At 35.3% G+C, this 18,619-nt stretch overlaps 1 pseudogene; it reads left to right on the top strand.

Moving 5' to 3' along the window:
* Positions 1-17,191: 17,191 nt before the first annotated feature.
* Positions 17,192-17,976, top strand: LOC107616401 (lectin pseudogene; annotated as a pseudogene).
* The last annotated feature ends 643 nt before the right edge of the window (positions 17,977-18,619 follow it).

The raw sequence follows: 18,619 nt of genomic DNA, 5'->3' as shown, positions 1-18,619 counted from the left end.
GTTCCCTGTCGCGCCGTCGTCGAGCCCACCGAGCAGAAGCCCATCGCCGCGCACCACCGCCACGTCGCCGACGAAGAGGAGAGAGCGAGCAGCGCCGAGGAGGCTTCGAAGATCCGCTGCTGTCCAGCTGTGCCGTCCTCACCGTCGCCGTCACGGGTCAGATCTGAGACGAGAGAGCAGGCCGCGAAGGAGGAGGGAACCGCGCCGTCTGTTGAAAGTATTCGTGTCGCCGCCAGAACCCTTGTCGTCGCCGCTGCCGTTGGACGAAGGAGAGAGGAAAAGATGCGATGTACATAGCAGCTCACTGTAGTGCTTCGTCTCCGCCGCTGCCATGGACGCCGGTGAGTTGCACGGTGTTATCGGGGTATGACGAGGAAGATTCGTAGATTGGGGTTTTCCAAAATCAAGGTTTGGAGTTTGGTGAAGATTGGTTCAGTAGTTGGATTTTTTGGCGTTACTGTTCTGCCACCGCCATTGTTGTAGCCGTGCCTCTATTGCCGGAAAACGGCGCCGTTGTTGCCGGAGAACCACCGTTGAAGCCGTTACTGTTCTGGTGAGCCTTACCCTTGTTTCTGATCTCCTTTTGTACGCTTAAGTTGTTCTGTTGCTGCTGTGAGGGAGTGTTTATGTTGAATGAAATCGTTATTGTGTTATTCAGCTGCCGCCGCCACTAGAGGTAGCTACTGGAGCTGCCGCCAAAACCGCTGTCTTCTTGGTAAGCACTTTGTTTCCGAAACTTCTTAAAATTAGTGTTCTATTGTAATCTGTTGGAGATTTTGGGATGTTGGTACTGTAGGTTTGGGTTCCGGTATTTGCACGTCAAAATTAAGGTTGTTACAGAACCATCAGAGCTTCCGACCGCTATTAGAGCTACTGTCTGGTCAATTTGGAAGCTGCTACTGTGTCGTTCTATTCTGTTTATCGTGGTGAGATTATTCGGTTCCGTTCTTGTTTATCGCAATATTCTATTATCAATTATGTTCTAATATCGCTCAATATCCATCCCGCGTTAATTCTAAATTATGTCAGATATGTGGTTGTTGTTGTGATCCCTGCGGTTGCTTGAGAATTTCTATGGTTGTTGCCAATTAACATGAGAATAAGGATTTAATGGGTTTAATTAGGCAACTTGCGACTAATCGAGGTAGGGGTTTTTCTTAAAATCTACTTTATATTATAGAGTTGTTATGAATAGATATTAATGTGAGAAACATATGTCTGAGATTATGATTGTCTTATAAATGTGGTTGTTTGCTGGACTGAATGATTGGCTGCTTGATTGCTTGTGTAGTTTGTGATTGCTGAAAAGAAATTAGTTTGAAAAGTTTAGTTGATTATTATGAAAAATGGCTTTCTTGATTTTGAAGCTATTTTTGATAATGTGAATGAATCGGCTTTGGAAATGATTTGGAATATGAAACTGAATTGATTTTGGAAACGGTTTAATTTTGAGTTAGTCTAACTTTAAAAATGACTTTATAAATGATTTAGTATTTGAGCTGGTTTGGTTTTAAAAAGAGATTTATTATTGGCATTGATTCGCTTTGAAAATAAATTGATATTGGAGTTGGTTGAATTTTGGAAGATGATTGAGATTTGGAAATAGTTGAGAAAATGTTTGAGAAATATTTGGATGGAACCTGAAAAGGGTGGCAGAATCTGAGTTTTAGAGGAGATGCTGCCGGAATTTTATAAAATTGGAAGTTTTGTTTGAAGTAATTGTTTAAAAAGATTTAGTTCTTAAACGTTATATGTTTAAGATTGATTTATTTAGAAAAGAAAGAATTATGTTTTGGATTGAGATTGTTGATTAACGGAAAAAAGGATGATGAGGATGGATTTGAAATATGATTTTTGAATGAATTTGGAAATGGGATATGGATTGACGAATGATGATGATATTGACGAATGTGAATGAATTATTTATGTGGCTTATGAATTTGAAATATCTGAGATACGAGGTTCCCTGGATTAAGTGCCGTGGCTCGCCACCACGTGTACCAGGTTGAAAACTCGATACTCTATTGACCCTACGACGTAAGTGTGACCGGGCACTATATAAATTCCCGGGAATGTTACCCCCATTGAGCAATATAATTTGAGAAAAAGCTATGCATAGACTCTTGGGGATGCACGTCGGGGGACGGTCTAAGGACAATTCAGACTTGTCGGGTTGGCTGGATAACCGACAGATGAGCCTCATCAGCCATAGGACAGGCATGCATCATATGCATTTGTATGCTTTGCTTGGGTTTGAACTTGTTTTGGTTTACCTAATTGCTAAACTGTTCTTAACTGCTACTTGAACTATTTGCTGTAACTGCTACCTACTTGTGCTTTCCTTGTCTGTCTTGCCTGTGTTTGTCCTGGCGTGCTACATTTGAGAATGAACTTTGGTGTTGAATTAATGACTGTGTTGTTTGATTGCATGGTTGGTTTCTGATTGAGATTTTCTTATAAGAAAGGAAAGATTTTGGACTTCTGAAAGATTAAACATTGTTTCTTTGAAAGAGTTTTGAACGATTTCCTATTGGTTTTAAAAGATTCATAAGGCAATGATAATCACTGAGCTTGAAAACAGTTTTCTTACTAAATATCTTCTTATGACAACTTTGAAACTCCGTGGTGAGACCATGTGGTTAGGTTCTCACCCCCCTACAGCTTTACCTTTTCAGGATCCAGATGAAGAGGCATTAAGAAGAGTTACACTGGGTCTGACTTATATGCTGCTGTGTTAATTAGATTATTTTCTTCCCTCGTCTTTGTCATTACAAATTTGTAAGAGGGATAGGAATTGTATGTTCTATATGTATATTATATTATGAGATATTATGTAAGGAGTCTTGTATATGAATCTATGCCTGCTTGCATTTTTCTTAAGATAAAGTGTTTATTTCCAGTTTAAAAAGAAATCAGCGAATACAGTGTCGAGTCAGGCTCCTATTTTAGTATTTAGTATGTAAAGCAGTCGTAATACTTCTTGCTATCAGAGTGGCGCAGCCGGAAGCGTAACTTCTGATAGTGAGGGTGTTACATTGTGGTATCAGAGCGGTCTTTCCTGTAGAGCCTTGGGAATGGACTAATTATGCAACAATTGCATACTCTGAGAGTCTGTCATGTAGTAGGTCTTGTTTGAATAATGAGAATTAGAGCTTTATGCACATGACGGTCTATTGATTAATGCCATTAGTCTTGCATTGCATAATTCCTGGTATTAAGTTTGGCCGGCTTAGCACTGTGAATTATGTATATGGAATCACCAATAGGTTATCATAGACGATATGCGAGTCATAAATAACGTGAGTCGCGGGTTTTGGGAACGTTAGAAATTATTTCTCGAAGTTACGCGGTTAAGTGTCTTGAACTCTGCGAATATTACGTATCTTATTCCTGCTTGGAATGCTCTAAGGTTCCTGTCTGCGATACTTTTCTTGAAAAGTGATCAAATTATCTTTCAATCATACTCTCTTGTTCACGTACGCTCTTATTTGATCCTGACTGCATATGCTTGTTTAAAACCCTTGGTGTATTTACCTTCTTTATTTAGCCACTTCCACTTGAATCATGTATTTTTTATATATATACATTTGAATCTGTTTTGATGCAATACACCTTTTTAAGTTCATATTTTGAGTCCTTTGTAATAAATTGTAATTTAGTTTTCCTCTTATTTGACGATAATTACAACCATTTTTTAAATCTTAAACAAAATCGCTTTTGATTTGAAATATACAATCGCTTTTAATTTGATATATACTTCTTTATATAAATGTTGAAAGTTTCTTATGCAGTTTAAAACTAATTGTTTCCAATACCTCGCCTGTTTCTTCACTGATTTATGGAAATGTATATATACTTTAAATACAATTTGATTTTTTAGCAATTTTATTACAATTTTTATGAATATCCTTATTTGATTATATACTTAGATATTTTTCAAAGAAAGGTTTTTATCTCTTCCCAGTTAGTTTTTGTTTGGTAAACTTCACCTATTTTATTTTTAATTTGAATTTGGTTTAGCATACTACATTGTCGATGCAATTATTGTTCTTTTAGAAAAAAATGTTGGACTCATATCTTTCTTCTTGTGAATAGACCAATTTCTTTCTTAAGCTTGTCATTTCTGAGAATGTTATATTTGATTCTGTTTTTAATTACTCTCTCACCTTTTTTTGAACGTCACCATTAGTCTTAGTTTTTCATTTCTTATGAATCTCATGCTCATCCGAGTCAACTTGAATTCGTTTCCATCTAATGCACCATTTGTCCTTTTATTTGTCTTTCTTTAGTCAAAGATTCTTTCTTGAGAATTTTCTATTGATTAAGTTGTCTTTTTTGACGCGTTTTGTATTCCTTTGGACTAATTGGAAACTTATTTGATAATCCATGCCTAGTGAGTTCTTGTTCGAATTCCCTTGATTTAAAGATTCTTTCTTCCATGGGCTGATTTCCTTTTAAGTGCATCGTAATTTTCTTAAATAATTTTTTTTTGCGAGGTGATTATTCCAAGTATACTTTCAAAATTTTGTTTTGGATCATTTTGACGAAGATTTGAATTCTTTTGAAGAAATTTAAGTTTTGAATCAACTCTTTAAGTTGCTGAGTTCCTTTTTAAGCTTTTCGTTTCTATGAATGACATGTTTTATGAATCCTAATTGAAATACTTTGATTTAAGTTTCTTTCTTAAAATGAGTTAGTTTCCTTTTTAGCATATCTTAATATTATTGAACATCTTTATAAAATTGTGACTTCAAGTATATTACTGGAGTTTTGTTTTAAACCTTTTTAAACAAGTTTTGATTTATTCTTATACAAAGTTGTCCCTGACTTTAAATTGCTTTACTTGAGCAGTGCTTCTCTTTGATGTGATTTGAACTTATTTTGGGGCGATATAACCATCTATTGAAGTTTTAATAAAATCGTTTTCAATTCAGCCTACACTCCTTTACCTTATACTCTAAAAATTTCTGTATGTGATTTAAACATGTTCAATTGTAATGCATCATCTTTTCTTTTATGAGTAAAATTTTATGTTAGGTTTTCTTCCAACAAAATTGTAGTTTTCATACATGCTTGAAAAAGAAGAGAAAATTCAATTTAGCTCTTAGCCAAATTAATCCTTCCATTTACAAAGTTTGTGTAATCTATTTCCACTTAAATTTATATTGAAATAATGCTACATTTATGCTTTTATTAGTCTTTTGAAGGATGTTTGTTACCCATTTTCTCTTTTAGAACATGAAATGATTTTCCCTTAAGTTTTCCATCCTTTACGAACAATGCATTCGAAAATATTTTTAAACCATACTCTTGAGTTCTATAAACCTTGTCTTTGGTTTGGATATTCTTCTTTTGTAAACCCCATATTTTTTTTTATTCAGCTTGAATTCATTTCAAAACACTGTGTTGTTTTTCATCTTATTGGTCCTATCGAATCCCTTTGACTCGAGAGTTACCCTTAATGTTATCAGTTGATTCTCTTTCCAGCATTCTTCATTACTTGTTTATTCTTGTCTACTTGTGATTTCAATAATTCTTTTAAATTCTCGCGAATACGATCCTTGTCGCTTTCCTTTCTTTTCTAAGGTCTGTTATCCTTCTAAGTATACTCGAGATTAGTTTTGGTATCTTGTGTGATTGTTGGACTTAGTAAACGACACATTAATTATTTAGGGTACGTTTGGTGGACGCAAAAGGTGAAACTTGTAAATATACCATGTTGAAGGGAGTTGTGGAACATTATTTCATGTGAAAGAATTTTGTTGATATTGGGTTTGTGACCATTAAGATTTATGAAGTGTTGACGAGGTTGAAAACATTCGGATGAGTTGCTCAATGAAGTACAGTTGAGAATGGTGGAGATAAGTTATTGAAGTTCAAATAGTTGAGTTTTTGAAGTTGGTATGAGATTAGTATACAGAAGTTGAGCACATCATTTTAACCCCGGCTTGCTTTATAGCCTTTTTCCGCCTTGCATTACCATCACACGTTTGAAATATATTATTTTGTGCATCAAGCCTATCTTGTAATTTTGTTTCACATCATACTTATACTTTTTATATTTTTATACCATATGAAAATTCTGGTATTTGAAACTATATGAATATATATACTGAGAATTTTTTGCCTTTTCTTTAAATAAGTTCAAGAGCGAAGTAATATGAAATCTCTTTAATTTTGTATCAATTTTCGAGGACGAAAATTTTTATAAGGTGGGTAGGATGTAAGACCCAAGATTTTTGAAAAGTCCTATTTTGAATCAATTTCAATTTATATATTTATTTATGGTTTTAATTTCAGAAATTATTTTTATTGAAAATAATTAAAGGCAATTAATTGGATTTGAAATAAATTAAGGTTTTTATCCAAACTCTACACCTATGGATTATTTTTCTACTTATGATTTAAAGTTCTGAAAATTTGAAAATTAATGAGGTTTGGCTATTTAAATTAGAATTTTGTGTAATTTTATAATTATTGAATTATTTTCTATATTTAAATTATAAAATTGGTAGTTAGGAAATGATCAGAATTTTATATGATTTAATTTTAGATAATTTAATTTATATCATTTAATACATTAGTTAAAGATAAGGAAAAAATTAATTATATTACCATAAATTTTAAATTAGAGTAATTTATTGAGAATCAATTAGTATTTTTATACCACAAATAATATTTTAAAGTAACTTTAGAGATTAAATTAGTTTTTCAAATATCAATACTTTATGCTTTAATTTTATTAAAATTATTTTACTCAAATCAAACCCAAAATCCCCAATTCCATATACAAACCCTAACCCTAATTAACACACATGTTTTCTCTATTCCAAATGAACCCTAGCCGACACTTGTTTTCTTTCATTCAGTAAACATATCAGAAAAGAAAAAAAAAAAGAAAGAAAGAAAGAAAGAAAGAAAGAAGCAGAAGAATGAAGAAAAGAAAGAAGGGAAGAGGGGAAGGGGACCGCCGAGGAGAAGGAGAGGAAGAGGAAGGGAAGTTGCTCGCGCCCTGCCCCCGCGCCAGTTCCCTGTCGCGCCGCCGTCGAGCCCACCGAGCAGAAGCCTATCGCCGCGCACCACCGCCACGTCGCCGACGAAGAGGAGAGAGCGAGCAGCGCCGAGGAGGCTTCGAAGATCCGCTGCTGTCCAGCCGTGCCGTCCTCACCGTCGCCGTCACGGGTCAGATCTGAGACGAGAGAGCAGGCCGCGAAGGAGGAGGGAACCGCGCCGTCTGTTGAAAGTATTCGTGTCGCCGCCAGAACCCTTGTCGTCGCCGCTGCCGTTGGACGAAGGAGAGAGGAAAAAATGCGATGTACATAGCAGCTCACTGCAGTGCTTCGTCTCCGCCGCTGCCATGGACGCCGGTGAGTTGCACGGTGTTATCGGGGTATGACGAGGAAGATTCGTAGATTGGGGTTTTCCAAAATCAAGGTTTGGAGTTTGGTGAAGATTGGTTCAGTAGTTGGATTTTTGGCGTTACTGTTCTGCCACCGCCATTGTTGTAGCCGTGCCTCTATTGCCAGAAAACGGCGCCGTTGTTGCCGGAGAACCACCGTTGAAGCCGTTACTGTTCTGGTGAGCCTTACCCTTGTTTCTGATCTCCTTTTGTACGCTTAAGTTGTTCTGTTGCTGCTGTGAGGGAGTGTTTATGTTGAATGAAATCGTTATTGTGTTATTCAGCTGCCGCCGCCACTAGAGGTAGCTACTGGAGCTGCCGTCGAAACCGCTGTCTTCTTGGTAAGCACTTTGTTTCCGAAACTTCTTAAAATCAGTGTTCTATTGTAATCTGTTGGAGATTCTGGGATGTTGGTACTGTAGGTTTGGGTTCCGGTATTTGCACGTCAAAATTAAGGTTGTTACAGAACCATCAGAGCTTCCGACCGCTATTAGAGCTACTGTCTGGTCAATTTGGAAGCTGCTACTGTGTCGTTCTATTCTGTTTATCGTGGTGAGATTATTCGGTTCCGTTCTTGTTTATCGCAATATTCTATTATCAATTATGTTCTAATATCGCTCAATATCCATTCCGCGTTAATTCTAAATTATGTCAGATATGTGGTTGTTGCTGTGATCCCTGCGGTTGCTTGAGAATTTCTACGGTTGTTGCCAATTAACATGAGAATAAGGATTTAATGGGTTTAATTAGGCAACTTGCGACTAATCGAGGTAGGGGTTTTTCTTAAAATCTACTTTATATTACAGAGTTGTTATGAATAGATATTATTGTGAGAAACATATGTCTGAGATTATGATTGTCTTATAAATGTGGTTGTTTGCTGGACTGAACGATTGGCTGCTTGATTGCTTGTGTAGTTTGTGATTGCTGAAAAGAAATTAGTTTGAAAAGTTTAGTTGATTATTATGAAAAATGGCTTTCTTGATTTTGAAGCTATTTTTGATAATGTGAACGAATCGGCTTTGGAAATGATTTGGAATATGAAACTGAATTGATTTTGGAAACGGTTTAATTTTGAGTTAGTCTAACTTTAAAAATGACTTTATAAATGATTTAGTATTTGAGCTGGTTTGGTTTTAAAAAGAGATTTATTATTGGCATTGATTCGCTTTGAAAATAAATTGATATTGGAGTTGGTTGAATTTTGGAAGATGATTGAGATTTGGAAATAGTTGAGAAAATGTTTGAGAAATATTTGGATGGAACCTGAAAAGGGTGGCAGAATCCGAGTTTTAGAGGAGATGCTGCCGGAATTTTATAAAATTGGAAGTTTTGTTTGAAGTAATTGTTTAAAAAGATTTAGTTCTTAAACGTTATATGTTTAAGATTGATTTATTTAGAAAAGAAAGAATTATGTTTTGGATTGAGATTGTTGATTAACGGAAAAAAGGATGATGAGGATGGATTTGAAATATGATTTTTGAATGAATTTGGAAATGGGATATGGATTGACGAATGATGATGATATTGACGAATGTGAATGAATTATTTATGTGGCTTATGAATTTGAAATATCTGAGATACGAGGTTCCCTGGATTAAGTGCCGTGGCTCGCCACCACGTGTACCAGGTTGAAAACTCGATACTCTATTGACCCTACGACGTAAGTGTGACCGGGCACTATATAAATTCCCGGGAATGTTACCCCCATTGAGCAATATAATTTGAGAAAAAGCTATGCATAGACTCTTGGGGATGCATGTCGGGGGACGGTCTAAGGACAATTCAGACTTGTCGGGTTGGCTGGATAACCGACAGATGAGCCTCATCAGCCATAGGACAGGCATGCATCATATGCATTTGTATGCTTTTCTTAGGTTTGAACTTGTTTTGGTTTACCTAATTGCTAAACTGTTCTTAACTGCTACTTGAACTATTTGCTGTAACTGCTACCTACTTGTGCTTTCCTTGTCTGTCTTGCCTGTGTTTGTCCTGGCGTGCTACATTTGAGAATGAACTTTGGTGCTGAATTAATGACTGTGTTGTTTGATTGCATGGTTGGTTTCTGATTGAGATTTTCTTATAAGAAAGGAAAGATTTTGGACTTCTGAAAGATTAAACATTGTTTCTTTGAAAGAGTTTTGAACGATTTCCTATTGGTTTTAAAAGATTCATAAGGCAATGATAATCACTGAGCTTGAAAACAGTTTTCTTACTAAATATCTTCTTATGACAACTTTGAAACTCCGTGGTGAGACCATGTGGTTAGGTTCTCACCCCCCTACAGCTTTACCTTTTCAGGATCCAGATGAAGAGGCATTAAGAAGAGTTACACTGGGTCTGACTTATATGCTGCTGTGTTAATTAGATTATTTTCTCCCCTCATCTTTGTCATTACAAATTTGTAAGTGGGATAGGAATTGTATGTTCTATATGTATATTATATTATGAGATATTATGTAAGGAGTCTTGTATATGAATCTATGCCTGCTTGCATTTTTCTTAAGATAAAGTGTTTATTTCCAGTTTAAAAAGAAATCAGCGAATACAGTGTCGAGTCAGGCTCCTATTTTAGTATTTAGTATGTAAAGCAGTCGTAATACTTCTTGCTATCAGAGTGGCGCAGCCGGAAGCGTGACTTCTGATAGTGAGGGTGTTACAATAGGCACCTGAACCGAGCATATGGATACGAAGGTGAAGGTGCTCTGCAAGAGTTTCTATGGCTCAAGCTCCACTATCTCGCTGACGACAACTTTGCCTTCTCTTGTCGCATCCTCCTCCCATCCGACCTAGTCTTCAAAAGTACTAGGTGACGACAACTTCCGAAATTTTAATTTTAATCTCCGTTTTCTTGCAAAATAATGTTTACCTCCTCTATTAAATTTAGCATATGTAATTCTTCTAACAATCCCGCTACTTACCAATAGTATTTCTACCAACATCTGCCAACTTTAAATGGGCTAGACTCCAAGCCCACATAATTCCAAAAGTGACATCCCAAATTAACCCAAATCAATTCCTAATTTCACTAGTTTACCACACTAACCCTAATTTATCCTATACCCACATTTTCTTACCGTGGACACACTCCCCCAACCCCCATATCCTTCTCCAATGCAGCATAGCCATCAGAGTTGTCGTCTCCGCCAGTCGCCGCCGCCAACCTAATTCATATTGATTTTCACCGTGTAGAACACCTCCACCCCCCAAACCCCTGATGTATATGTCTTCAAACAGTCAACCTCCAACGTGTTCTTGTCACCGGCGTCAACTCAGGTCAACGCCGCTAGTGATTCTGCCCGCAATTGCATCAACCATTATAGCATCCGCCGGCAAGCTTCCATCAACGGCGACACAGGTCTTCCGTTGGCAAGCTTCGATTGAAGGTCACCACGTAGTCGTGCGATTGAATTTGCATCGTCTTCGGTACTCGTCCAGATGACGGTGCCTCACCTATGCATGCTCGGCTCTGCAGTCTGCACGCACGCTGCTTCGATTCACCGTGCACTGCTGTGAATCTGCTATTGAGTTACCTCCTTGGTTAGTACTTATTTATGTATCTTGCATGATCTTATTATAAGTATAATATCATATGGATTTTATTTGATGAAATTAGAATCTTTGGCTAGAACGTGTTTAGGTCTTTAAGTTAAATTTGTTTTTATGCTATGTTCCATTGTTTATATTATATGGATACTTGTTAGTTATTGAGTTTAATTTATTTTGTTCATGTTAAGTATGTTAATTGTCACTTCTACATAATTTTTGCTGGATTAGTATATGTTGATGTTGAAATATTTCATGGGTGTATCTTTTGAGTGAAAACTCATCTAAAAGTGTCTTTGCTGGATTAATGTGTCTAATCTTAAAATTGCTTGTCATGAACTGAATTTAATTGTGATTTGGTCAATGTTTCATCATTTTTGTTTGTTTAATGGAGGCTGCTATTGAAAGAATTTATCTCTTCTTATGTTTGGTAACAGAAAAGTTGAAACCTATACTATTTTCTGATGTGGAAAGTATTTATGATTATGTCTTTTGACTAAATAATTCTTTAGATGTATCTTTATTGGACTAATGTGTTGTTCGTATAAACTTACTTGGATGTGTTTGTAAAATTCATAAAGTACTGGACTAAAGGCGGTAAAATGCAACAATGGGATAATGTGGGCTTCCAAATCCTTGATGTTTGAATAAATGATTTATGCGAAAGTCTCATGGGTATTAGTAACTAATGCCATTATACAATGTTGATTTTTACATACAGGACACCTTGAGGGAATATAGGAAGGAAATAATGCTCGAAATCATTGTAGATCCTAATAATTCGGCCCTTGCGCAAGCACTGAAGTTCCTTGACAAAAGTCCTCAAACTACTGTGCGCTGCAATCATCCCAGGAACAAACGTAAGGAGGTTAGGACAACATTCACAGCACTAAGCACGAAGAGCATGATAAGAAACTTGATAAGAAGAAAGTTGCATAGAACATTCTTGATTAATTAGTCTTATGATACCCCCCTTATGTTTTATCACTTTTGTTTCATCCTGATATTTTCCTTGTGTTACACATGCTGATTGTCTTACTTGCTAGTAGGCATTTCTAGTTAGACTATGGAAAAATTTTTTTTGGCTACTTCATAGAAGTTCTGTCTATTATGGATGTGAATCCTATATTGGGGCATTGATGTGTCTTTTGGTTTCCGACATACAGTTGGTTTCTTTTAACAAGGTAATGTTTTGAAGCGACTTTAATGGAAATGTATTCTACTTATAACTTCATTGGACGTGTCTAATTTAATGCATGTCATTATATGAAGGCGCCCTTTGTAAATGTGACTTTAGAGGATATGTCTTCACATGCATGTGCCTTTTTAATGGACATGTTTTCTGTGAATGTGTCTTCTTAACTGAGGTGTCTTTTGTGAATGCGTCTTCAGAGGATATGTCTTTTTAAATGATGTGTCTTTTTAATGGAGGTGTCTTCTATTGGAAATATCTTCAGAGGATAAGTGTTTTTAATGGAGGTACCTTTTTATGCATGTGTTTTTAAAGGGATGTGTCATTGGTGGTTATGTCTTTGTATGATATGTCTTTTTTATGTATGTGTCTTTTCAATGGAAGTATCCTTTGTAAATGTGTCTTTAGATGATATGTCTTTTTAAATGACGTGTCTTTTGAATAGAGGTGAAGGATAAGTCATTTTAATGGAGGTGTCTTTTAATGCATGTGTTTATGGATATGTCTATTTATGGAAGTGTCTTAACAAGAAGTGTCTTGAGAGGATATGATTTTTGCACCCGAGTTTACGTAATAAAACTTTCGTGGAGATTCTTTTAGTAAACAAGAAAAAAAAACAAAATATTTCTTTAAAAACTTGAAAATATAAACTTGCAAAATTGACTTCTGCTAACCAGAACCTCCTAAGTTGTTTCCTCCATAAATAGAACTCATATAACTAGTGCTGATTCGCTTTAAAGTTTGCACCTGGAAAACTTATAACAGTAGAATAACATGTACTTATGAAGATGACTCGCTCATTCTGAATGCCTTATAATAATAGAATAACATGTACTTATCCTACTTCTCTTGTTCTGAACGGGAATTGCTCCATATTCGCTGTAGGTGGAAGCCAAGGACCAATGGAAAGTTGCACCTGACATTGGGAGTTTCCATAGCACTTTTTTTTTTGCCGTGCCGTGAAGTTAAACTGTATCGTATGTTAGTTTTTGGAGAGTAAGAGAGAGGAATGGTCGGGTGAGCACTAACTGAACATAGACCGAATTGGAGTTGGTAGGGAAGGTTGGTTCGAGGACCCGTTGGTCAAAGGAAAGGGGGGGTCCTTCTTCCGGGGCTTTTGGGGGGGGGGGGTTCCTTAAGTTAAGGAAGGGGGCAGCATTCTCAATGCTTTAAAAGTATCAATGTATCACACAAAAAAGAATACTATAATAATATTGGTGTATTACGCACAAAAACATGTATGCTACAACAATTGTGTAAAAAAATAAGGTAAAAATCATTCATTCGCTCTAACAATAGAATCAACCTCTCCATTTTGAGTGGCTGCTACATAATTTTTCTGAGAAAAATCACCACGCAAAGAGTAAATTAGTCAATTATATACACAAAACAATTTGAAAAAAATAATGTGCATCAATGCATGCGCAGTGATGAATTGAAGCATAAATCATGCAAAATAATTAATTTAAGCACACAAATGTAATGTGAATCATATTGCTGTGGAGCCATATATACATATTCCATCAAGCTAATTAAGCAACTAGCAAGGCTTAAGCTGATAATCATCCACTGATTTACGTACTACTATATTGCAGAAAATAAAAAAAATGCACAAAATTATTACTATTGCTACCTACCAAGACAAAAATTAGAACAAATTTGAAAGGAAACATGCAACTTGCATAAAAGAATTCCACCAAAAACACACCATACATTATAGTTGGAAGATCCGATTTGCATTAAAAAATAATCCACACCAAATATACTACTAAACCACCTCTTACCAATATTTTCTCTGGTAAGTCATGGTACATTCATCAAATCTAGAATTTTCTAGGGACCAACTTCTGTGAAACAAAGACAAGTCTTATTAACATAGTGAAAAAGTTTTAATTTGGTCAGCAATCACAATTTGTATTATTTGATTAAGAGATAGACTTAAATGGCACGAATGATAACTTGAATGATAACTTAAATGGCACAAATATATAAGATATCCTTGTTTTATTTGCAGTAAGAGTCACTTGTATAAATACACAGCAACAACAAGAAATTGTAACTATTCTAAAACAGAAAAGAAAAGGAAGGAAACTTAAATGGATCTTTTCAAGGATCTTGAGCCATAATGGATCATCATCAATAACCAGCACTCTCATCCAAAGGCTATTTTCGGATGTCGTCTTCTTCTTCTTGTATGTTTTTTACTCAGCAAATGTACAATAACAAAAAAAAAATTCAAAACCTTTAACAAAAGACATCCAAAACACAAAAAAAAAATATTCAAAACTTACGAAATAGAAACATTCAGAACATATAAAAAAAGAAACATGCTATACCAATAGAGGAAGACACGTTTGAAACCTCAAAAAACGAAAAATCCACAGCTTAAGGGAGTAAGATTACAAACATAATGGGTGCATTATAGAATGGAGTTTAAGCTAGAAATATTCATGTTTAAGCAACAACACTCACAGGCTTTCCTTAGACAAATTTTGTTCTTCAGTAGGTGATACAAGTTAAAATCTTTACTGACTAGTCAATATTTTAATTTATCCACAAAATAAGTCATGACTTTCAACGAGTAAAAAAATGGCTCTACTTCTTATTACTCCATGAACACACACAACAGACCAAAATTCCTAAATTGAAAAATAAGAATCCTACTTATGGGATAGACAATCATTGGAAATTTGAAATTGCCCTTACATTGGATTGGAACACCCTCTTCTCTCTTTTTCTCAAATATTTACTATCAAATAAAATAATAAGAAAAGCAATTCTTCAATTTCATTGAGTTGGAATTTACCTGAATAAACACAGCTTTTCCATAGTTGAACTGTATGCAGCGAGCCACCTTGGTGCGTGGAAGAGTTGGGACTTGGGCTTGCAGCCTTGCAAAATATTTAAAAATTCAAACACCATGCACATGTGGATTCACATATAACACCAACAAAAATTCCAAAAATAGTGAATAAAATACATGATCAACTAAAATTCAAACACCATAGACATGCACTTGGACAAATCAGAAATTTAGAGAGAGAGATTGAACCATTGAGTAACTATACCTAGCGGCAGTCTGCAACGACGACGGGAGCTCGTGGACTCTGACGGTGCAACGGCAAGGCGGGAATGCATCACAGCTGCGATGGAGAACGCGTGGTGAAAAGGCGATGAGTGGGAGCTCGGCTGCACGCGAGGTAGGGTGGCTGAAGGGACGCAATGACGGTGAAGCAGACGCGCGATGCTGGTTGTCTTCTCTGCACGAATGGCGGATGAAGCGGTGGCAACGGATGCAAGGAGACTAGGATGGAGAAAAGACGGGAGATTTGGGAGAGAGATTAAGATTTTTAAGTGAAAATAAAAATAAAAGGATAAATTTTGATTAAATCCTGATTATTCAAATTTTATTTTTTAAAAAATTAAAAAAATAATAATTAATTATTATTGTCAAAAGTTGGTAGATAGTATCTTAACAACGTATACTTTTCCTTCTTCTAATAATTAAATTCTTGACCTTGACAAAATGATCATTTTGCTCCTTAATTTAAAATAACAAAAAATTTATGAATCCGTATCACCTACAAAAATTGGAAACTTGAGAACCTAACGCTAACGCTGCATGGCTCTTCTTTTTTTTTTTGGGACATGGGCCTATAAAATTGCAAAGCTCTGATGAATTAGCCTGACAGTATGCTTAGTGTAAGTAATTTATATTATTTATTTATTACGATTTTTTTATTTTATTATGACAATTTAATTATTATATGTATAAATATATACAAATATTCCGAAATTAATTTAGGAGCTAAATGTTAACGTATATTTTTTTTAAAAAAATATACTTAAAAATGAAGTAAATTAATACTAAATTTTTTATTAATAATTTAAAAATGGGTTGGTTTCTAAAAAAATAATATGTTGAATTTAAATGGACAGTTTCAAGTTACGTGATACGTCCAGTCGCCCATTAATTAGTTAGTTAATACCGCTTATTTTTTTTATTATTTTAAAACCGCCTATCTTTCCATTATTTAAAACCGTCCATCTTCGCTGTTATTTGAAACATTCTTTGGTCCAATTTAAATTATTAATATTTTTTATTATTTTAAAAAATTATATTTTTATGTTTATAAATACAAATATCTCGTTTACAGTATAAACAAGATAATTATTGTAAATGTATCTCGTTTAGATATGTGTATCTTTTTAAATTTCATATATCTTATTTACATTGTAAATAAAACTCATTTATAGTGTAAATGAAATAAGATTGGAAGACTTGTTTTTGTAATAATTTTTATAATTATTTATTTTGGTAAATAAAATATTTATTTAAATAAAAAATTTCATACTTTAAAACATTGATGGCTAACTAATGACCAAAAATAATAAATTTTAATAGTGTTCTAGCATTTCTCAATTTATTTATTTATCAGAGCTGTATATTTGTAACTAAATGATGACCAAGAACTCTTAGCTTCGTATTAGCAGCACCGCACTGCAAATAGAAACAGATAGTCACATTTTGAATTCCACTATATAAGAATAGGAAGATAGTTGGAATTTGGTAGCTATAGGATTAATATCCTTGCCTCATAGTCATGCATTCACATACACGTTGCAGACTTGCAGTACAAATAATTAAAAGTAGTTGGTAGTATAAGCATTTATCATCATGGACGACCGATCTAGCTAAACTAGAATGAAGGACTATATTAGCACGGTCTTCTTCTGGTATTAAGGGATCTCACATTGTAATCCTCAATAATTGAATCGAGTAAGTGATAACGCGTAGTATAGATAAGAAGCATTTATGATAGGTGATGAAGCTAGAGGGTGACGCCATATATATTACACTATGGACGTGACGTAGTGTTAAACTGTTAATGGTTGTTAAAGGCCATGCATGTGAAAAACAACGACCTATCTAATATCTTTTGTATTTTGTTTTTGTTGATCATCACTTGCTACACTACCTATTACGTACCTTAAGAAGGAAGCTAAGGTACTTAATTAGACCAATCGCCACACTATAAATACCGAGCTGGTGCAGTAGGCTTGGCATCCCATCCCAAACTCATACAGATCCCTCGCATCTCATTTCATTTCCAAAAACCACAAAATCATAGCCATGGGTGTCTCATTTAACTTGCACAAATTTGACCCTAAGCACTCCAAGGAGATCCAATTCCAAGGAGACGCAACCATTACCGATCACCATATCATTCGACTCACCAATCTGGACGACGATGGCAACCCACTGGGAAACAGAGTTGGCCGAGTCTTATTCTCCGACCCTGTGCACCTCTACGACCACAGTGGCCTCCGAGCAGGATTTGAAACCACCTTCGTCTTTCGCATCTCAAAACCCTATAACACTGAATATACACCTGGACCTGGTGATGGTCTTGCCTTCTTCCTTGCTAGTGCTGACACTGAAATTCCTCCTGAATCTTCTGGAAAGTTTCTCGGCCTCTTTAATGATGCATCTGACAGAATTGTTGCTGTTGAATTCGATACTTTTTCCAACTCCGATATTGGGGATCCCAATTATCCGCACATCGGAATTGATGTTAACTCTATCAGGTCATCAAAAGTTTGTTACTGGAATTTTCATGATGCAGCGATAACTACTGCAAAGATAACATATAACTCTGCTCATAAGAAGTTAACTGTCCATGTCTCTACATATCTCCACAGCCAACCCGACACTCTTACTTATGATGTCGATTTGAGTACTAAGCTGCCTGAAAAGGTTAAGATTGGAATATCTGCTTCCACTGGACAATTCTCGCAGACTACTGAGATTCTGTCTTGGATCTTCAAGTCCAACTGAAAAGGAACATCGATAGATGTTGACTTGTTACCAAGTTTGTGTTGTGTCTTTTATTTTAATTCAATAAGGACAAGCTTACTCGTCTTTAGTTTGTCTCTGTAAGTGTTATGCCACTACAGATACAGGGCAAGGGCTGTCCATTGTTGTTGTTTGTGTTTGGATTTGGTTTCTTGTCTTATGTGATATATGCATGGATGCTTACTTTATTTTCTTCGTTTTTGCCTTTATTTCTTCCGTCTGTCTTTTCAAAAGTGCAAAACATCCCTTCTAGTAACTAATTTCCTAGCTAGTTAACTGCATGGACAAGGGATCGGGATCAAGCACCAAAGGGAAATATGGTTAGAACAACAAATTACCACGACCATGCTTGTCAGTATTTTCTTGTATGTAGTTTTGATTATGCTTATGTTTTTGGGAGGCTAAAAGTTTCAGCTTTTAGGTTCACTTCTTACTTCCTAGGTTTGATTATTAGTTGAGAAATTATTTTTCAATCCCACTGGAGAGGATAAATTAAATAAAAATTAATTATAAAATAATAATAAAATTATAAGTAATGAAAAATTATACTCTAAAATAATATTAAATAAATGAGTATGAGAGTACTATAAAAAATATATATTCTATTTTTTTGTTTGATTTTATA

The sequence above is a fragment of the Arachis ipaensis genome, chromosome B9, assembly GCF_059453495.1.
Source record: "Arachis ipaensis isolate K30076 ecotype BB chromosome B9, ASM5945349v1, whole genome shotgun sequence".
In the NCBI taxonomy this organism is placed as follows: Eukaryota; Viridiplantae; Streptophyta; class Magnoliopsida; order Fabales; family Fabaceae; genus Arachis; species Arachis ipaensis.
Note: the sequence above shows the minus strand (reverse complement) of the source record. Positions and strands in the feature narration are given on the sequence as shown.